Source organism: Geotrypetes seraphini, chromosome 12 (genome assembly GCF_902459505.1).
Source record: "Geotrypetes seraphini chromosome 12, aGeoSer1.1, whole genome shotgun sequence".
Taxonomy (NCBI): Eukaryota; Metazoa; Chordata; class Amphibia; order Gymnophiona; family Dermophiidae; genus Geotrypetes; species Geotrypetes seraphini.
The window spans coordinates 4305911-4324989 of NC_047095.1; positions in this window are offsets into that span (position 1 = coordinate 4305911).

Here is a 19079-nt window from a genome sequence, read left to right on the forward strand (position 1 = left end):
CTTGAAGGCCTGTCCCTCCCTTGAAGGCCTGCCTGTCCCCCTTGAAAGCATGTCCCTCCTGAAAGCCTGTCTCCCCCCATGAAGGCCTGCATCCCCCCTGAAGGCCTGTCTCCCTCCTGAAGGCCTGTCTGCCCGCCCCACCCTGAAGACCTACTGCCCCCCCGAAGGACCGCTCATCCCCCTGGCCTCCCGCACCATTTACCTAGAGAAGCAGCCTGCAGCAAGATTGCGATGCCAGCGATCTTTGCGCTGCTTCGGTGCTGTTTCCTCTGCCACAGTCCCGCCCCCTCCTCTGACATCAGAGGAGGGGCGGGACTGCGGTGGAGGAAACAGCACCGAAGCAGCGCAAAGATCGCTGGCATCGCGATCTTGCTGAAGGCTGCTTCTCTATGGTAAATGGTGCAGGGAGGCCGGGGGGGGGGGGGGGCGGAAATCCGGACACCAGACGCCAGGGGGGAGAACCGGACATCAAGGGGGGAACTGGACGCCAATGACTTCAAGGCTGGGAGCACCCCTCAGGGCTTGCACCCGTGGCGGACCGCCCCCGCTTGGTACGCCACTGTGTCATACTCAATCACATTAAGGAGCCAAAATCCAAAACACAGGCTAAATCGCGGGCCAGACCCCCCACCCAATCTCTGCCCCAGACCCCGCCCCATAATAGTACTAATTATAGCACCATCTTTTCCATTCATTTTTCATATATACATACACAATAATATTATTAGCACATAATGGTTAACCACAAAATTAAACTACACAAAGCACACTGTATTCTTCTCAACATTCCTACCAGAACACAGATAACCCCCCTATGCAAATACAGGACCAAAAATTTAAAGTACTAATATATAAAAAAGAAACCCTAAGATCAGTAGCATACCTAGCATATGGGGCCCATCAGTTTTTGACACCCCCCATCTATATGAAAAATATGATTTTTAGTAACAATCCACATATCGCACAACACGGGTGTACCTACGAAAAGGCAGCATCTTAAACACTGCAGTGAGCACTAGAACACCAACACATACATTGTAAAACTAAACAAGCCAGATCCTGTACAGTCAATTGATCCTGTACAGGATCCTGTACAGTCAATGCCAACTGAAAACTATGTCCCTTTCATACACACAGACAGATATACCCTCGCCCAATATAGAATAATCACAAACTAAAAATAGAAATATGTAGACAAAAGTTAAACTGAAACGCCAAGAAACCAGACTCTGCATACAATGCAACACTACAACACCACAAAAACAGTAATACATGTCCTCTAATACTGTGCAAAATATAAAGACAGTAGATGTAAATTTGAAAAAACTGATACATAACAATCACCACTTTACAAATTAACAAATAAAAATAAAACAAATAATGAGAAATAAGAAAATACCATTTTATTGGACTAATCCCCATAAGCTCGGTCCCCATCCCCGCAAACCACTTGATTCCATCCACACAAGCCTTGAATTGTTTTATATTGAACTTATTATATTAAAGTATAAAAAGAAACAATATTTGGTACAATTGGCAATTAATATATCAGTGTCTTCTCCCCACTCTCTCTTCCCCATTTCCCTTCAGCGTCCTCAGCCCACTCTCCACTTTCCTTCAGCGCACGCACATAAAAACAAGCAAGTAATTTTATATCATATTCATTCATAGAAATTAAAGTCTAAATAATGAAAGTCACATAACAAAACATGATTTTACAAAAATAATTCCCTGCACAGTCAAGCCTGCAAGGATTACGAGATGTCTTTCAGCAGCTCCCCTCCCTCCTTCCCCCTTACCTTCGTGGCCAAGTCAAAATGATCTACCAATAAGATTTTAAAAACACAAAACACACTGTACGCAGAGAAAATGTTAATTATCATTTATATTCCGCGGGTTTTCAAAGAGGTCAAGGCAGATGACTTTATGCAATGTCACCTCAGTAACAACTATACAAAAATAGACAAATATACCCCCTCCCTTTTTACTAAACCGCGATAGCATTTTTAAGCGCAGGGAGCTGCGCTGAATGCCCCACGCTGCTCTCAATGCTCATAGGCTCCCTGCGCTAAAAACTGCTATTGCGTTTTAGTAGAAGGGGATCATAGTGCAAAATATACATAGCATATATAAATTCTCAAAACGGACACATTTTGATCACTAAATTGAAAATAAAATCATTTTTCCTACCTTTGGTTGGTAATTTCATTAGTCTCTGGTTGCACTTTATTCTTCTGAATATGCATCCAATATTTCTTCCCTTCTTTCAGCCTACTGTATGCTTCCTCTCCTCCAGACCTCATTCCCTTCCCCAACTTTTTCTTTCTTTCATCCTGCCCCTTCTTTCTTTCTCTCTCCATGCCCCCTTTCTTTCTGTATGTCTGTCTTTCTCTCTCTCTCTTTGTGCCAGATTTCTTTCTTTGTTTCATCCTGCCCCCTTCTTTCTTTCTCTCTCCATGCCCTCTTTCTTTCTCTCTGTCTTTCTCTCTCTCTCTCTTTGCCCCATTTTTTCTTTTTCTTTGTTTCACCCTGCCCCCTTTCTTTCTGGCTCCCTGTCCTCCCCCTGTTTCTTTCTTTCTCCCTCCCCTCCCCTATGCCACCGCCGCTGGGGAATAGGCTGCCACTGCCGCCATCGGGAACAGGCCGGCTCCGAGTTTGCCCTGCTTCTCTTCCCCAAGGGGTCGACAAACTCTTTGCTGCCCGACGTCAATTCTAAAGTCGGAGAGGACGTTCCGGGCCAGGCAGCGATTGCCTGGCCCAGAACTTCCTCTCCGACGTCAGAATTGACGTCAGGCGGCGAGATTTGGTCGGCCCTGCAGGGAAGAAAAGAAGGGAGAACTCGGCCGGCTTGTTCCCGATGACGGCAGTGGAAGCCTTTCCCCAGCGGCAGCCTATTCCCCGGTGGGTGGCCAGCTGTGCACCCCTTCGGGGTGTGCACCCGGGGCGGCCCGCCCTCCCCCCCCTTGGTATGCCACTGCTTAAGATTCAAGACTGCATGTGATACAACCTCCAGGCAGTGCAACCTCAGAGAAAAAGAAACAAATGTATTTCTTCCTGAGCAGTGCAAAAGATAGACAGCAGATTATAATTCTCAAAATTGATACAATTCAAACACTAAATTGATAATAAACCTCATTCCCCCTACCTTTGTTGTTTCCCTCCCTCCATGCTGTGCCTCCCTTCGGCGGGTGTCTTACCTTCTGGCCAGCTCCAACCTGGCCGTTTTATGTGGTCTACGGACAGATGCCCCCCGGTGTTATCTTGTGGCTGGCTCCCTCCTCCTCACAGCTGCAGTGTGCATGAAGCCATGTGCAGTGGCTCTTCGTGCATCCTGTGCCTGAACCAGAAGCTTTCTCTCTGACATCACAACGTCAGAGGGAATGCTTCTGGATGGGATTCAAAAGGGGATTGGACAAGTTCATGAAGGAAAAGGGGATCCATGGGTACAATTAGAGGGTTACTATACAGTACAGAAGGCTGTAAAGTAATAGAGTAGTAGAATAATAGATCACTACAGGTCATTGACCTGGGGGGCCACCGCGGGAGCGGACTGCTGGGTGTGATGGACCTATGGTCTGACTCAGCAGAGGCAATGCTTATGTGCTTAGGTGCGTGAGGAGCCGCTGCATGCTGCAGGGAGGAAGTGGGAGCTGGCCATAAGATAACACTGGGGGCATTAGACCGCGGGTCGCATAAAATGACTAGGTGGGCTGGATTTAGCACACAGGCCTTGAGTTTGACACCTGTGATGGTCCATAACACTTGTCATCCAGACCCTTTCCAAATAGCATCTGCTCTTTGAAGGGAAGCCTGCTGAGGGTGGTCTTAGAAGCCATCTCCTACCCATTGTCTGATCCAAAGCATCCGTTTGGTGGAGATAGAGTAGGCCGACACCTTGCTCATGACACGATGTCATACAAAACATCTTCTACATAATTTATCCCAGAAAGAATCATCTGAGGGTCCTTGTCTGCCTCCAAGGCTGGGACCCGAGTGTGGCAAGCACATGCCACAAAGGAAGCTGCAGCTGCTGCTTTAATTGCTAAGGTTACAGCTTCAAATTGCCTCTTGAGAACCATGTCTACCTTCTGTTTTTTCCATCATAGGAATAACTCTATGGAATAAATTAACTGGACTGCAAAGCGCTCTCTCTGATATTCAGAAGTTCAAGAAAATGCTCAAGACTACACTTTTTGTAGAAGCATAGCAATGAATGATGATTCTAGTTTATTTCGGTTTTTGGATTGATATATAATGGAGCGCTGTGAAATAATTGTTTACACTGAATAATCTGAAATGTTTGTTGTTTGCATAAATTTTGTTTTTTGTATGTTTATTTTATTTTGTGGATGTTGCTATTTGTAAAGCCACCTAGGAACAGGCAGATGAGAAATCTTTTTTAAATAAATAGACTAGGCTGGTAGAAATTCCAGCTACAATTCACATAATGAATTAGCTATTAAGCCTGAAATCTCTGATACCTTGAACAGCCTCTACACTTTCCCCCCTAAATGAGATAAAACATTTTATTTTATATAAACATATTATAGAAATCCAAATTCAGAAATAAAAATACTAATGCATTTCCCCCCCATAAGGTATGTGGAGAATATGGCCTAGACCATTTAGGACTGTTAGCACATTGCATGGATATCACTATTGCCTGCTTAATAGCTACTGGATATCAATTTATTAACTTTAAAATATTGCACAGATGCTCAATTACACTAGTCATTAGCACTCGATTTAATAAGTCACAATCCCCAACCTGATGCCAAGGCCTTTGGTTCTACCCTCCATATGCTATGGGACTATAAAAATGTTAAATTTCAGTGGGACTATATTAGACAACTATTTGCAGATCAGTCATACTCCTGAGCACAACATACCTCAATAGCCCCTGGAGAATTCAAATAAAGATTTATAACAAAGTCTTTGGAGATCTTAAACAAAGGAAGAGGTTGTGAAACACTCTTTAGAGCACAAAATTATGGAACACCAGTACTCCTGAGACCTTTAACACACACATAGACTCGACTCTGTCATCTTGTGCCAGGGTTTCTAATCTTTCACTGTTTCTGTTTTGTGAACTAATTGGTAATGATATTACCCCTGCTTTTTTACTTCTCTTCTCTGGAAGCTGTCATCATTACAGAGGTACATGCATGAACATTACTGAAGTGCCCTAATTGCAGATCTCATTAGGATAAGGCTTAGAAGAAAAAGGTTGCATAAATTAAAAAATAATGTGATATGCCGTGATTGTTTTTCCTTTAAATCTAATAACTAGCCTTCAGAAAGTAATGGGGTTATTATTTGACGGTCTTCAGTTGGGGTAGGATTCCAGTGCCAGTCAACAGCCACAACCTCTGTTTACATTCTGAAAAGTATTTTCATAATGAAATGCTGTCATGAAAGAGTGTGAATAATGTTCACCGCTTCTTTTTGGTATTCATCTCTAGGCAGGTAGCAATTTGATCTTTTCTGAAATGGCCCAAGTTTAGTTTTCTCTGTATAGTAAATTTAGCCTAAGTAAAAGCCTAACACAACTTTGTAACAGGGGGAAGGAAAGTGTTTAGCCAATTATGACTGGATTGACTAAAGATTTCAGACCCAAGTCCTGCATGGGCTGGAGTATCATTTAAGGCTTTGGAAATTGTTGTTTCTTAGACTTTTAAGTAAAAAACAACAGAAATTAAAAAAAATCAAAATCCTATATAAGAACATAAGAATAGCCTTACTGGGTCAGACCAATGGTCCATCCTGCCCAGTATCCAGTCTTTGCAGAAGTCAATCCAAATCACAAGTACCTGGCAAAAACCCAAATCGTAGCAGATTATGATACTAGCAGTAGTAGATTATGATACTCATACTGTATTATGTAGACCATCTTTCTTCCTATAAACAGCCCTTTTAATTAGATGAATGTGCATTGAAACACACTTGCATTCCAGGCTGCAATGAATGTCCACTTACATAACAGAGAAAAACATGCAGTGTAATCTTTGATGTGGTGTAGTTCGGCATCCTATCCTTTAATGTCTGCCAACTCAATGATATACATTTCAGGGTATTTTTCTTTTGTCAAGCATATCCCTTTTCATTAGTTCACTGGAGAACATTGTAAGCTCTTTGGAGCAGAGACTGTCTCTTCTATGTTTTGATGTAGTAGTAATAAGAACATATTTTTTTCATAAGAACATAAGAAAAGGCAAGAAGAGCCAAACCAAGATGTCTCCAACATTAGCATGTCCAGGTCACAAAAAGTAGATCTAGTTCTCATAGTTAATTTCTAGGGATAAGTAATGGCTCTCCCAAGTCTATCATGCTAACAATATTTTATGATTTTTTTTTCTGCAAAGAACTTAGTACAAACCTTATTTCAACCTTGTTGGTAGTCACCTTAACTACATCTTCCAGCAACAGATTCCCCATCTTAATTATTCACTATGTGAAAAGATCTTCGTCACTGTATGTTTTTGTAAAGGTTTTCTTTTTTAAGCTCATGAAAAGTTTTATTAAATTTTGATAATATAACATGTAAATACATAGGCATCATTCCAAAAAATATAAATACAGTTACGGTGTAAAATGCATCACAATGCCTCCATAATAAAGTAAATGAAAGATAATAGAAGGAAAAAAGAAAAGAAATTAAGCAGACAGAAAGGAAATATGCCAAACATGAAGACCTGAGAATAATACAAAAAAAAGAGTACTGGTAACATCTATATATCGGGAACATATTGTACTTTGCTACAATGTCAAAAAGGTACAAGGAAAGCAAGAAGACACGTCTGAACCATGCAGTAACATAAAGAGGAAAAAAGTTAAGTTTCCAGTAAATGAGGGAGGTTACAACCCCCCAAACCCCCCACAACGCCGGCGCGATCTCTACTAAGTAAAGTGGGGGGGCTTCCCACCAACACCCCCCATCGGAGCCCCTTAAAATACTGTTTTTCTTCGGCGTGCTTCCGCCTTGCGCTAAGTTGTCATCGTGCCTTTGTCGTTGCACGCTTTTGTCTATGAACCGTAACATGAAGACTACCAGCAGTCCCTCATGCCACCACCCCCCAAGACATCCCCTGGCCTAAGGCACTGGGAGAGGGGCCTAAGATTCCAGTTGGCTCATGTGCCTAAAGCCCCTTCTACGGGAGGGGCCTTAAGCATCTGGGCCAATCAGGGCCTTAGGCCCCTCCCCAGTGCATTGTGGCTTTGCACCGGGAAGGGGCAGGCCCACCATTCAGTGGAGGCGGGCCTGCTGCCCAGAGGGAGGAAGCATCCCTCTAGCTGGCTAACTTAAAAAAGGTACTGTGGAGTCTGGGTGGGCTGGGGGGGGGGGGGTCAAGGAGCATGCCCTTTGGTGGGAGTGGGGATTTACTGGCAGGAGGGACTGGGTATCCTTCCTGCCGGATGTCTTGGTGAGGTGGTGGCAGGAGGAATTGGGCACTCCTCCACTGTGGACATTTGGGGGTGAGGTGGCTTCGGGGGTTCTGGCATGAGGGACTGGGCATCCCACATCTAAAAGGTCTTGTTCTGGGCATTTGGGACTTGGACACATTTTTTGTTGAGAATGCGGTATAAAGATATGTAGTGGTGGTCTGGGCAATTAAACACTTGGACGTACAGGTAGACGATTTTCAAAAAAAAAACAAAAAAAAAACCAACCCATTTTGGATGTACTTTTTGAGAATGGACATTTTGCTGCTGCTGACTTTGAGTGACTAGCACCCTACGTGCAAATCAAACTTAGATGTTTCTTTTGATTATGCCCCTCCATGACAATTGCTAGGACGAATGTTGAACCTTGTTCTTCAGGTATTTTACTTGTTAGCAGATAAAATATCTCCAAGTTTAACTTTTATGGTGAACAAATCTTTACAATCTGGTGTTTTTTCCTGATTATGTAAAATAGCAACAGTTAGGCCTCTCTTGAAAAAAAAAGGATTGGATTGTGATCAGATGTATAATTTCAGACCAATTTTGGTATTACCATTTTTAGCAAGGGTAACAGAAAAGGCTGTTTTATCACAATTGGAGGAGTTTGGGTTTAGCGAGGCCCACACAGTGTGAAAACACTTTTGATATCTACTGTAGATGTACTTTGAATAGGGTTAGACCAGGGCAAACATTTTGGCCTTGTGTCTTTAGACATATCTGCTTTTGATTCATTGGATTTCAATTTACTTGTAGTTAAATTAAGGAAACTGGGTGTTTCAGGGTCCATGCTGAAATGGTTTAGATCGTATATGATGGAGAGATCAATATGTATGTGTAGTTGGTGAATTATTTCACATAGCGTACCTATTACAAACGGGGGTGCCCCCAAGGGTCCTCATTATCAGTGAAATTGTTCAACATCTATTTGGCTTCATTGGGGAAACTGTTAGAAGAGATGGGAGTCTTTTTTCATATGAATGCTGATGATGTTCAGTTCTTTTTCCAGGTAAGAGTAGTGTGAAGGACTGGTTTCTGAAATGAATGCTTATATGAGTAGGATTAGTAGATGGATGAGTATGAATGGGCTTGTATTGAACATAGCAAAGACAGATTTTATGACTGTGGGAAAAGTGAGTGAACATCTTTGGCCCAAGAGTTTGCATGTGATCATTTAATCATAGTTAAAAAGGAAATCACTCTGTTAGGGGTTATGCTTGATGTGAAACTGACAATGTGTGCGCAAGTGGCGAGGTTAGGTCAAATGGCGTATTTTGCACTGAGAGTGTTATGTCAGCTGAGGGTAGTGCTTAGTGGATGGGGTTTTTGGGAAGTACTTCAGAGTATGGTGTGTCAAAACTGGATTACTGCAATGCCTTATATTTAGGTATTGTGACTACTCATGTGCGTACATTACAGGTTATACAAAGTTCTGCCGCTCAAATGTTGATGGGTGTGTCTTGTTTTGACCATATCTGACCTAGATTGAAGAAGATTCATTGGCTTCCAGTACAATTTCGCATAAAATATAAGATAATAAAATTGGTACATGGTACTTTAATGAAATCTTACACATATACAAGCTAGGACGTACATTGAGATCTGAAAGTTGAATGTTGTAAGATGTGGGAACATATGAAGAGATATATTATGTTGATACAGCAAAATCCTCCATTTCAATGCCTGGCCCAATTATGTGGAATGATATGCCTGGGAATTTATGTTTATTTGATAATGTTTTGAGATTTAGGAAAATAAAAATGTACCCCTCCCCCCTTTTACAAAACTGAACAAAAGGCTTTTAGCACCGGCTGGCGTACTGAAAGCTCTGCGCTGCTCTGACGTTCATAGGAACTCTATGACAGTCAGAGCAGCACAGAGCATTCAGTGCGGTTTTGTAAAAGGGGTGGGGTGGGTGGGTTATATTTTGCCCAGGCATTTAATTGAAAAGATCTATGAACTTGGTGAGCTTTCTATATTATTATTATAGCTTATGGGTGATGTCAACAATGTAGTATTTGTTTAATATTTGTTTGTTCAGCTGATTATGAATGTTTAATTGTAAGCTGCATAGGTTTTAGGTGGGTAATAAATATTTTAAAATAAATAAATAAATAAATAAATAAATGAATGAATAAATACATAAATAAATAAATGAATGAATAAATAATTTATTGATTTATTGTCATTATTGAAGATAAAAAAGTAAAACATTTCAAAAATAATTTTATTATATATTTTAGTGTGAAATTTATTGTGTTTGAATCAGTAATATTTTTTGGTTTGATGATATGTTAAGTGTAGATTTTTATATGAAATACACTTTAGAATCCTAGGGCTCCTTTTACAAAGCCGCGCTAGCGATTTTATCGCACACACCAAATTAGCGCACATTAGCTGGAAATCTACCGCCTGCTCCAAAGAAGGTGGTAGCGTTAAGGCCCTAGCGCGGCTTTGTAAAAGGAGCCCCTAGTCTTTCAGAATACAAAATTAAACATTATCAGATACATTAAAACCCAGTGGGCTAAAGTCAACATTGGTAAAGCCACTCCTCTTCTAAACTACAACTACTTAAAACCAAATATTTGAAGCAGGCATACATGAATTTGCTGTCTTCTGATATAATCACAAACTTCACTGCTTATTTCAGGTTTTGCTAAGATTTATTAGTTCTCCAAATTCTTATTCATACATTGCTGCTTGTTTTTTTTATTATTAAAATTCTGCAGTACAAATCCCATATAAATAATTAAAACACAAATGAACTGTCAAAGGGAACATTCATATTTTAACGCAACATTAACATTTTGGTAATTAACATGGAAGTTAATGCTTTTAGCAGATGTAACAACATTAGACTTGTAAATTTTAATTAAAGTTAATGGTTCACAATAGCTGTAGGGATCAGACATCCTCTGTGGGTACTGAAAACATGTCGAGTGTGATTAGAAATATTAATTGAAGTAAAAAAAAAACAACCTGCAATAGTAATTACTGTACTTCTTTCTAATCTTCTGGAGAGGTATATACCTATAGCAACTTCTACATATTTTTCTGAGAACAGTTGAGGAAAGTCAAATGTTCTCTGGTGGTACGTTGAATGGAGATAATGGGTCAGCTCTCCAGAGCACTCAAGAGGTTTTTTACAGTATGCTGTAAATTGGAAGGCAGAAACCCATTAATTCACATAACAATTTGTTCGTTCTCTTTTCTGAAATAATTATCCACACAAATATTACAAATATTCTTAGCTATAATTTATATTCCACTTTGATTTAGGATGTTGTGCTATTTCTTTTATGATTGTAGTTTTTCCCTTTCTTTCCTACTGTTTGAAGTATGTCCATATGTCTTATTATGCGTTTCACTAAGCTATTTTGGTATTGCTTAGTATCCCTAACTTTTAATCTGTTTTTATGTAATTTTTATATTGTACACCGCTTAGAAACCTGATTAAGCAATTTAAAATTTTTTTTTAATAAACTTGAAACTTGATGTTATCCAACACTTTTCTTATGATAAGTAAGTCCAGTGGAGGATGAGAGAATTTGAGCTTGTAGCCCTTTCGAATAACGTACGTCTTAGCAAATCCTCACCCAGGCTTCACAGTACGCTGACAACCTCCCACTTATCCGTGAGAGTTCGGTGACTGGCCTGGTATCATTGGGGATTCTTGGAGGCTGCTGCTAGATGGGAACCTGAGGCTTGAGCTTGCCTAGAGCCTCCAAACTTTTGGGAGCCTTAAAACGAACTCTGAACAGAGGAGTGAAGAATCAGAGTATAAATGGGCACAGCCAATGACCGTCAAACCTTGCATTGAAGAATGCTAATGTAGAAGGACTGAGACTGAGATAAACACTAAAGAATGACACAGGATAGTTATCCATGGGGATGGCAACAAATTCTGATCCAGTGTAATTCTCTAGGCAGAGGCTTTTAAAATTAAATCGGGAAATCCAAGATGGCCGTTATGGCAGCATTTTGGCACCAATAAATGGCCTAGGGAGAACATAAGAACATAAGAAGTTGCCTCCGCTGAGTCAGACCAGAGGTCCATCCTGCCCAGCGGTCCGCTCCCGCGGCGGCCCATCAGGCCTAATTGCCTGAACAGTGTCCATGACTATTTTTGTAACTGCCTCTAATCCTATCCCTATTTCCTACCTCTACTCCTATCTGTACCCCTCAATCCCTTTGTCCTCCAGGTACCTGTCCAGACCCTCTTTGAAGCCCTGTAGTGTGCTTCTGCTTATCACATCCACCGGTAGCGCGTTCCATGTATCCACCACCCTCTGAGTGAAAAAGAACTTCCTGGCGTTTGTTCTAAACCTTTCCCCTTTCAGTTTCTCCGAGTGCCCCCTTGTGCTTGTGGTTCCCCGTAATTTGAAAAATCTGTCCATGTCCACTCTTTCTATGCTCTTCATGATCTTGAAGGTTTCTATCATGTCCTCCAGGGAGAAAAGCCCCAGCTTCTTCAGTCTGTCAGTATATGAGAGGTCTTTCATGCCCTTTATTAGCTTAGTTGCTCTTCTCTGGACTCTCTCAAGTACCGCCATGTCCTTCTTGAGGTACGGCGACCAGTACTGGACACAGTACTCCAGGTGCGGGCGCACCATTGCACGATACAGTGGCAGGATTACTTCCTTCGTCCTGGTCGTGATACCCTTCTTAATGATGCCCAACATTCTGTTCGCCTTCCTTGAGGCTGTGGCGCACTGTGCTGATGCCTTCAATGATGTGTCTACCATCACTCCCAGGTCTCTTTCAAGGTTACTCACCCCTAGTGGTGATCCCCCATTTTGTAAGTGAACATCGGGTTCTTTTTCCCTACATGCATGACCTTGCATTTTCCTATGCTGAAGCTCATTTGCCACTTTTCAGCCCACTCTTCCAGCGTTGTCAGGTCGTTTTGGAGGTCTTCGCAGTCCTCCATGGTTTTGACCCTGCTGTATAGTTTAGTGTCATCCGCAAATTTAATAACCTCGCATTTTGTTCCCGCCTCCAGGTCGTTGATAAATATATTGAACAGGAGCGGTCCCAGCACCGACCCCTGCGGAACTCCGCTCGTGACCCATTGCCAGTGTGAGTAATGACCTTTTATTCCAACCCTCTGTTTCCTGTCCGCCAGCCAGTTTTTGATCCATCGGGAGGCTACATAAAAGCCCCAAAAACTTCAGAAATGGTGTTGTTGGAAGTAGTGAACTCAAATCTTAGCCCCAGAAACCCCCCCAAACTTAATTACAACCCCTTAATGTCTCCCATAGACAGCAATGTACTGTATTTACAGTCTGCTGGTGCTGTGCTTGCATCAGATGAAACAGCAGCTGGGAAATGGAGATTTCTGTCTCAAACAAGCATGTAGAAACAGTCCCAATTCTTGTTTTTTTAGGCTATCAGTTAGAATCTGAAAGAGTCTGAAGCCCAGGACCCCCACAGCTCCAAACACATTGTGGGATATAGGGTTGGGAACACAGACAGCTTCCGATAAAGCCCTCAGGACTAAAACGGAGCTCAAGCTCTGGTAATAACCAGGAGTGAGCCTCGCTACTAGGAAACCGGTCCCCGAGCCTTTCAAAAAGCATTAGTGCAGGCTCACTAGTAGGCACTAGGTAGGTGCCCTGTGGAAATAGGACAATTCAGCACAGTTGTTTCAGAATGGCCAGTTCAGCACGACCCTTTCAGAGTGGTCCTTTCAGCACAGTACAGTTCATGGCCCTCTCAGCATGTGTTGTTTCATCTCTTAATATTAAGACACCCTCTTAAAGACAACCTTTTACCCCAGAAGTCTTCCCTCTGGACACCTTTCTGTTCCAATATAAAGGAAAACCTTACGATGTGCCTGATTGATCTATGATGATGCTCTCCCTTCAAGCCTTGAAGTCGCCAGATGATGCAGAGGCAGAAGAAGATGACCACAGGTGGATGAAGGGAAAGGAAACAAGCACCAGTGTGTGTGTGGGGGGGAGGGGGAGCTATGTCTCCCTCTTTCAAACTTTGAAGTCACCAGAAGGCAGGAGAAGACCATGGGTGGGTGAAGGGAAAGGAAAGAAGCACCAATGGGGCGAGGGGGGTTATTCCCCTCTCTCTTTCAAACCCCGCAGCTTCAGCAAGGTAAGCGCTCACCATTACAACAATCGCAATGAAACAGCCATGCTGAACTGGGCTGGCTGAAACGACCGTGCTGAACTGGCCATGCTGAATCGTCCTAAACCCTGCCCTCCCATCTACAGATTTCTGACAGGAGTCTGTATCTTCTTCCAGGCAGAGCTGCCTCAGGCAAACGGGGACCTCTGAAGCACCGAGAAGCCTTAAATTTCAGGATAAAAATCCTAACATGACAAACCAAAATCAGAGCAGATTAAGGAGACACTTTCAACTCGTGTGTAGGAGAAACTGAGTGAGGAGCTATAGCACAGCCCAGGGATGCAGGAGGCGGAGCCAAAAAATGTAGATGATTCCTTTTACACAACTCGCAATTAGAGGTGAATAACCCAGTGGTTCAACTTATGTGCTTTTTGCACTGGCAATTCAAATTGTTGCCAATTAGTGCCAAATATCAAATGTTAGCGCTCAATTATTGGTGCTAATTGGCTTGTTGCTCAATTGTATATGCAAATTGGGCACAACCCCAAATTTATGGGCTCCATTTTGAGCACCGTATACAGAATCCAGGGGTTAGTGCATGACAACCATTAGTAAATGACGCTTTAAATGTTGCTAAAATCATTGCGTGAACAGCTTTCTTACTCTTTTCCAATAAATTTTTCTCTTTGAATTGCACTTCCAATGAAAGCAAGGGGGAAGTTACTAAGCTGCAGTAACATATGGCATCTGACCACATCTTAGTTTATCACAAGAGGTACTAACCAGCAGTGATTCTCATGGTACAAAAATAATGGAACTTGCAATCAACAAATGGCCTGACGTGCCCAGGGATCTTCTCATGTAGGGGTTAGTGCTATGAGAACCTATGTGGTTTGAGGATACCCCCCTTTCCTCTTCCCAGCAAAAGACCCTCCCCCAAGATCATTCACCCAGATCTCCAACTACCAACAAAAAACACAGGTCTCAAGTGCTTAACACCTACTCACTCAGGGAATTAAGAAGTGGCCTGTTATTAGAACAGTAGGCTCCTTTTGAGCTTGAGCAAACTATTTAAACCAATATTGCCTCAAGTAGAAAACTTAAACTTGAAAAGAGGAGACTGAGAGGGGACATGATTGAAACGTTCAAGATAATGAAGGGAATAGACTTAGTAGATAATGACAGGTTGTTCACCCTCTCCAAGGTAGAGAGAACGAAAGGTCACGCTCTAAAGTTAAAAGGGGATAGATTCCGTACAAATGTAAGGAAATTCTTCTTCATCCAGAGAGTGGTGAAAAACTGGAACGCTCTTCTGGAGGCTGTTATAGGGGAAAACACCCTCCAGGGATTCAAGATAAAGTTCCTGCTGAACTGGAACATATGCAGGTAGGGCTGGTCTCAGTTAAGGCACTGGTCTTTGACCTAGGGGCCACCGTGGGAGCGGACTGCTGGGAAAGATGGACCACTGGTCTGACCCAGCCACGGCAATTCTTATATTCTTAATTCAGGGGACAGAGAAATACCTAATGTACCTGAATGTAACTTGCCTTGAGCTACTACTGAAAAAAAGTGTTTGCTATATTCAAACCTCAGTATACAAGATATTTAAAATACACGCGCATAAAATAAATGAGATCATTGTGAACTAAACAGCAGGTGTAAATGTATATACATAGTTTCCTTTTCAAACTGAAAATATGCAGATGCTTTCCCTTTAAAAACGGATCTATTCTTACAGAATAATTTTACACAACAGGCCACCTGTACAGTAGGCATGTGCATAAGTTAAACTAGATTTCTAAGGGTATGTGGACATACTTTCCATTTCAAAATTACCCATGAAAATGCACACATACACAATTACACCTGCTATTTAGTGTGCAAAAACTTTTACACATGCACCTTCATATTTTCTAAAGTACTAAACAGCTAAATCTATCCCCCATAACCAATTCAAATCAAATGAATACAGTCAGATTATAAGAGGTTAAACATAAGAATTGCCATACTGGGACAGACCGAAAGTCCATCAAGCCCAGTATCCTGTTTCCAACAGTGGCCAACCCAGGTCTCAAGCACCTAGCTCAGGGGTGGGCAACGAGGGCTGCTTTCCAGTCAGGTTTTTAGGATTTCCCTAATGAATATGCATGAGATCTATTTGCATGCACTGCCTCCATTGTATACAAATCATTGGGGAAATCCTAAAAACCCGACTGGATTGTGGTCCTCGCTACCCACCCCTGACCTAGCTAGATCCCAAGTAGCAAAACAGATTCTATGCTGTTTATCATAGGAATAAGTAGTGGATTTCCCCAAGCCATCTCAATAATGGCCTATGGACTACTCTTTTAGGCCCAAACCTTTTATAAACCCCACTAAGCTAGCTGATTTCACCACATATTCCGGCAATGAATTCCAGAATTTAATTACACGTTGTGTGAAGAAATATTTTCTCCGGTGTGTTTTAAATCTATTACGTAGTAGCTTCATTGCATGTCCCCTAATCCTAGTATTTTTGGTAAGAGTGAACAAGTGATTCACATCTACCCTTTCCACTCCACTCATTATTTTATAGACCTCTGTCATATCACCCCTGAGCTGTCTCTTCTCCAAACTTTAGCCTTTCCTCATAGGGAAATCGTCCCATCCCTTTTATCATTTTTGTCGCCTTTCTCTGTACCTTTTCTAATTTCGCTATATCTTTTTTGAGATATGGTGACCAAAACTGCACACAACATTTGAGATGTAGCTGTACCATAGAATGATACAAGGGCATTATAACATTTTCATCTTTATTTTCCATTCCTGATAATTCCTAACATTCTATTTGCTTTCTTAGCAGGGTTTCAACGTATCCTCAACAATGACACCTAGATCCTTTTCCTTGGCAGTGACTCCTAACACAGAACTCAGCATCACATAGCTATAGTTCGGATTCCTCTTTCCCACATGCATCACCTTGCACTTGCTCACATTAAACATCATTTGCCATTTTGATGCCCAGTCTTCCAGTTTCTTAAGGTCCTCTTGCAATTTTTCACAATCCTCTTGCGATTTAACAACTTTGAACAATTTTGTGTCATCAGCAAATTTAATGATCTCACTAGTTATTCCCATCTCTAGATCATTGATAAATATATTATAAAGCAGCGGTCACAGCACAGACCCCTGCGGAATCCCACTATTTATCCTTCTCCATTGAGAATATTGACCATTTAAACCCACTCTCTGTTTTCTGTCTTTCAGCCAGTTCTCAGTCCATAAAAGGACATCATCTCCTATCCCATGACTTTCTAATTTCCTCAGAAGGTTGTGCTTTTCTTATCTCAATATATTTCTTTCAATTTAATGTGATTCAAATATGTACTCTTATCATAATAATATCCCATGAAACCATGCACTATAGAGCCATATTTCACAATACTGCATCGGGGTTCTGGTTCCTAAGTAATAACTCCTTCAGTTACAAAATATGTACATATACAGTATGTTAACATCTCACTAACCTGGGATCAACCCTGCTTAGTTCAGATAAACTTATATAGGCTCTATCTATGCTAATACTCTTATCAGCATAGGTTCAATAATTGAAGAAAAAAAAAATTAATTGGGTAATAGGCACCTACCCAATTGTATAAAAGGTAGGTGCCCCTATCGCATGATGCTTAGCAGTGCCTAAGTGGGCATCTGAGATAGACGACTTAAAGATAAGTTTTCCACGCTTTGTTCTACTTGTTCTAGAATTTATAGACATCTTTTTTCCCAGTTGTAGCTATTGCAAAGTTTCATGCAGTGTAAATTACTTCTCTACTCAGCTTAAAAAGAGAGAAAAAAAGTTTAGAAAAATATATTTATTTAAATTGATGAGAGATTGACACATTATTGTTGTACAGAGGTTTTTTTCAGACATGTGATGATATGGATGGCTAAGGGCAGTGGTTCTTAACCCTGTCCTGGAGGACCACCAGCCAGTCAGGTTTTCAGGATAGTCCTAATGAAGATGCATGGAGCAGATTTTCATGCCTTTCAACTTCCATTATATGCAAATCTCTCTCATGCATATTCATTTGGGTTATTCCCCAAAACCCGACTCGCTGGTCCTCCAGGACAGGGTTGGGAAACACTGGCTTAGGGTACAGTGCAGTCCCGGCTGTCTCTGTATGAGGTCTGGTTTTCTCTGTTTTATGTATTTATGATTTTGTGTCTTTTTTCAATTGTATTTTGGATGAATGTGGTTTGCTGCTACACTGGTCCACAGTCTGTTTTTTGGCCCATTTCCTGCCCATTTTTGAGCACCATTTATAGAATCTGGCCCTTTATTCCCCATTGTATTTATACATTTGCTACTTGCTTTTCCTTATCTCTTTTTTTAGGCATAAACATCCCTTCCCCTTCTGAAATTGGAGTTAGACATCCATATTTTAGCACCTTCCTAGTCCCACCCAAAACATGTCCAGATCATTCCCCCTTGCCATGAGGATGTACTGCAGCTTTAGACATAAGAGTTGCAATACCTAGGACAGACCAAAGGTCCATCAAGCCCAGTATCCTGTTTCCAACTTTGGTCAGCCCAGGTCACAAGTACTAGGCAAGATCCCGAGGAATAAAACAAATTTTATGCTGTTTATCCTAGGAATAAGTAGTGGATTTCCCCAAGTCCATCTTAATAATGGCTTATGAACTTTTCTTTTAGGAAATCATCCAAATCTTTTTTTAAACTCTGCTAACTGCTCTTACCAAATTCTCTGGCAAAAATTCCAGAATTTAATTACACAAGGAGTGAACATAAGAACATAAGCAGTGCCTCCGCCGGGTCAGACCATAGGTCCATCCTGCCCGGCAGTCCGCCCCCGCAGCGGCCCAACAGGTCTGTCTGAATCACCAGAAGGGGCCCCCTTGCCACCTTGGTTTCTCATTGAAGTCCTATTTTCCCATCGAAGTCCTAACCCTCCGGCCTTGCACATGCACGACCTGCTTGGCTTTCTATACTATACTTATTACCTGTTTAGCTTTCTATACTTGTGTTACATCCCAGCACTTCTCTCAGTATCCCACGATCCCTTTATCCCTCAGGAATCCGTCCAAACCCTGTTTGAATCCCTGTACCGTACTCTGCCTGATCACTACCTCCGGTAGCGCATTCCAAGTGTCCACGACCCTTTGGGTGAAGAAAAACTTCCTTGCATTTGTTTTGAACCTATCTCCCTTCAGTTTCTCCGAATGCCCCCTCGTACCTGTTGTCCCCTCAGTCTGAAGAATCAGTCCCTATCCACTCTCTCTATGCCCCTCATGATCTTGAAGGTCTCTATCATATCTCCCCTGAGCCTCCTTTTTTCCAGAGAGAAGAGCCCTAGCCTATCCAACCTCTCGGCGTATGGGCAGTGTTCCAGCCCTCTTACCAGTTTCGTTGCTCTCCTTTGGACTCTCTCAAGTACCGCCATGTCCTTCTTGAGGTGCGGCGACCAATACTGAACGCAGTATTCCAGATGTGGACGCACCATCGCTCGATACAATGGCATGATGACTTCCTGCGTCCTGGTTGTTATGCCCCTCTTTATGAT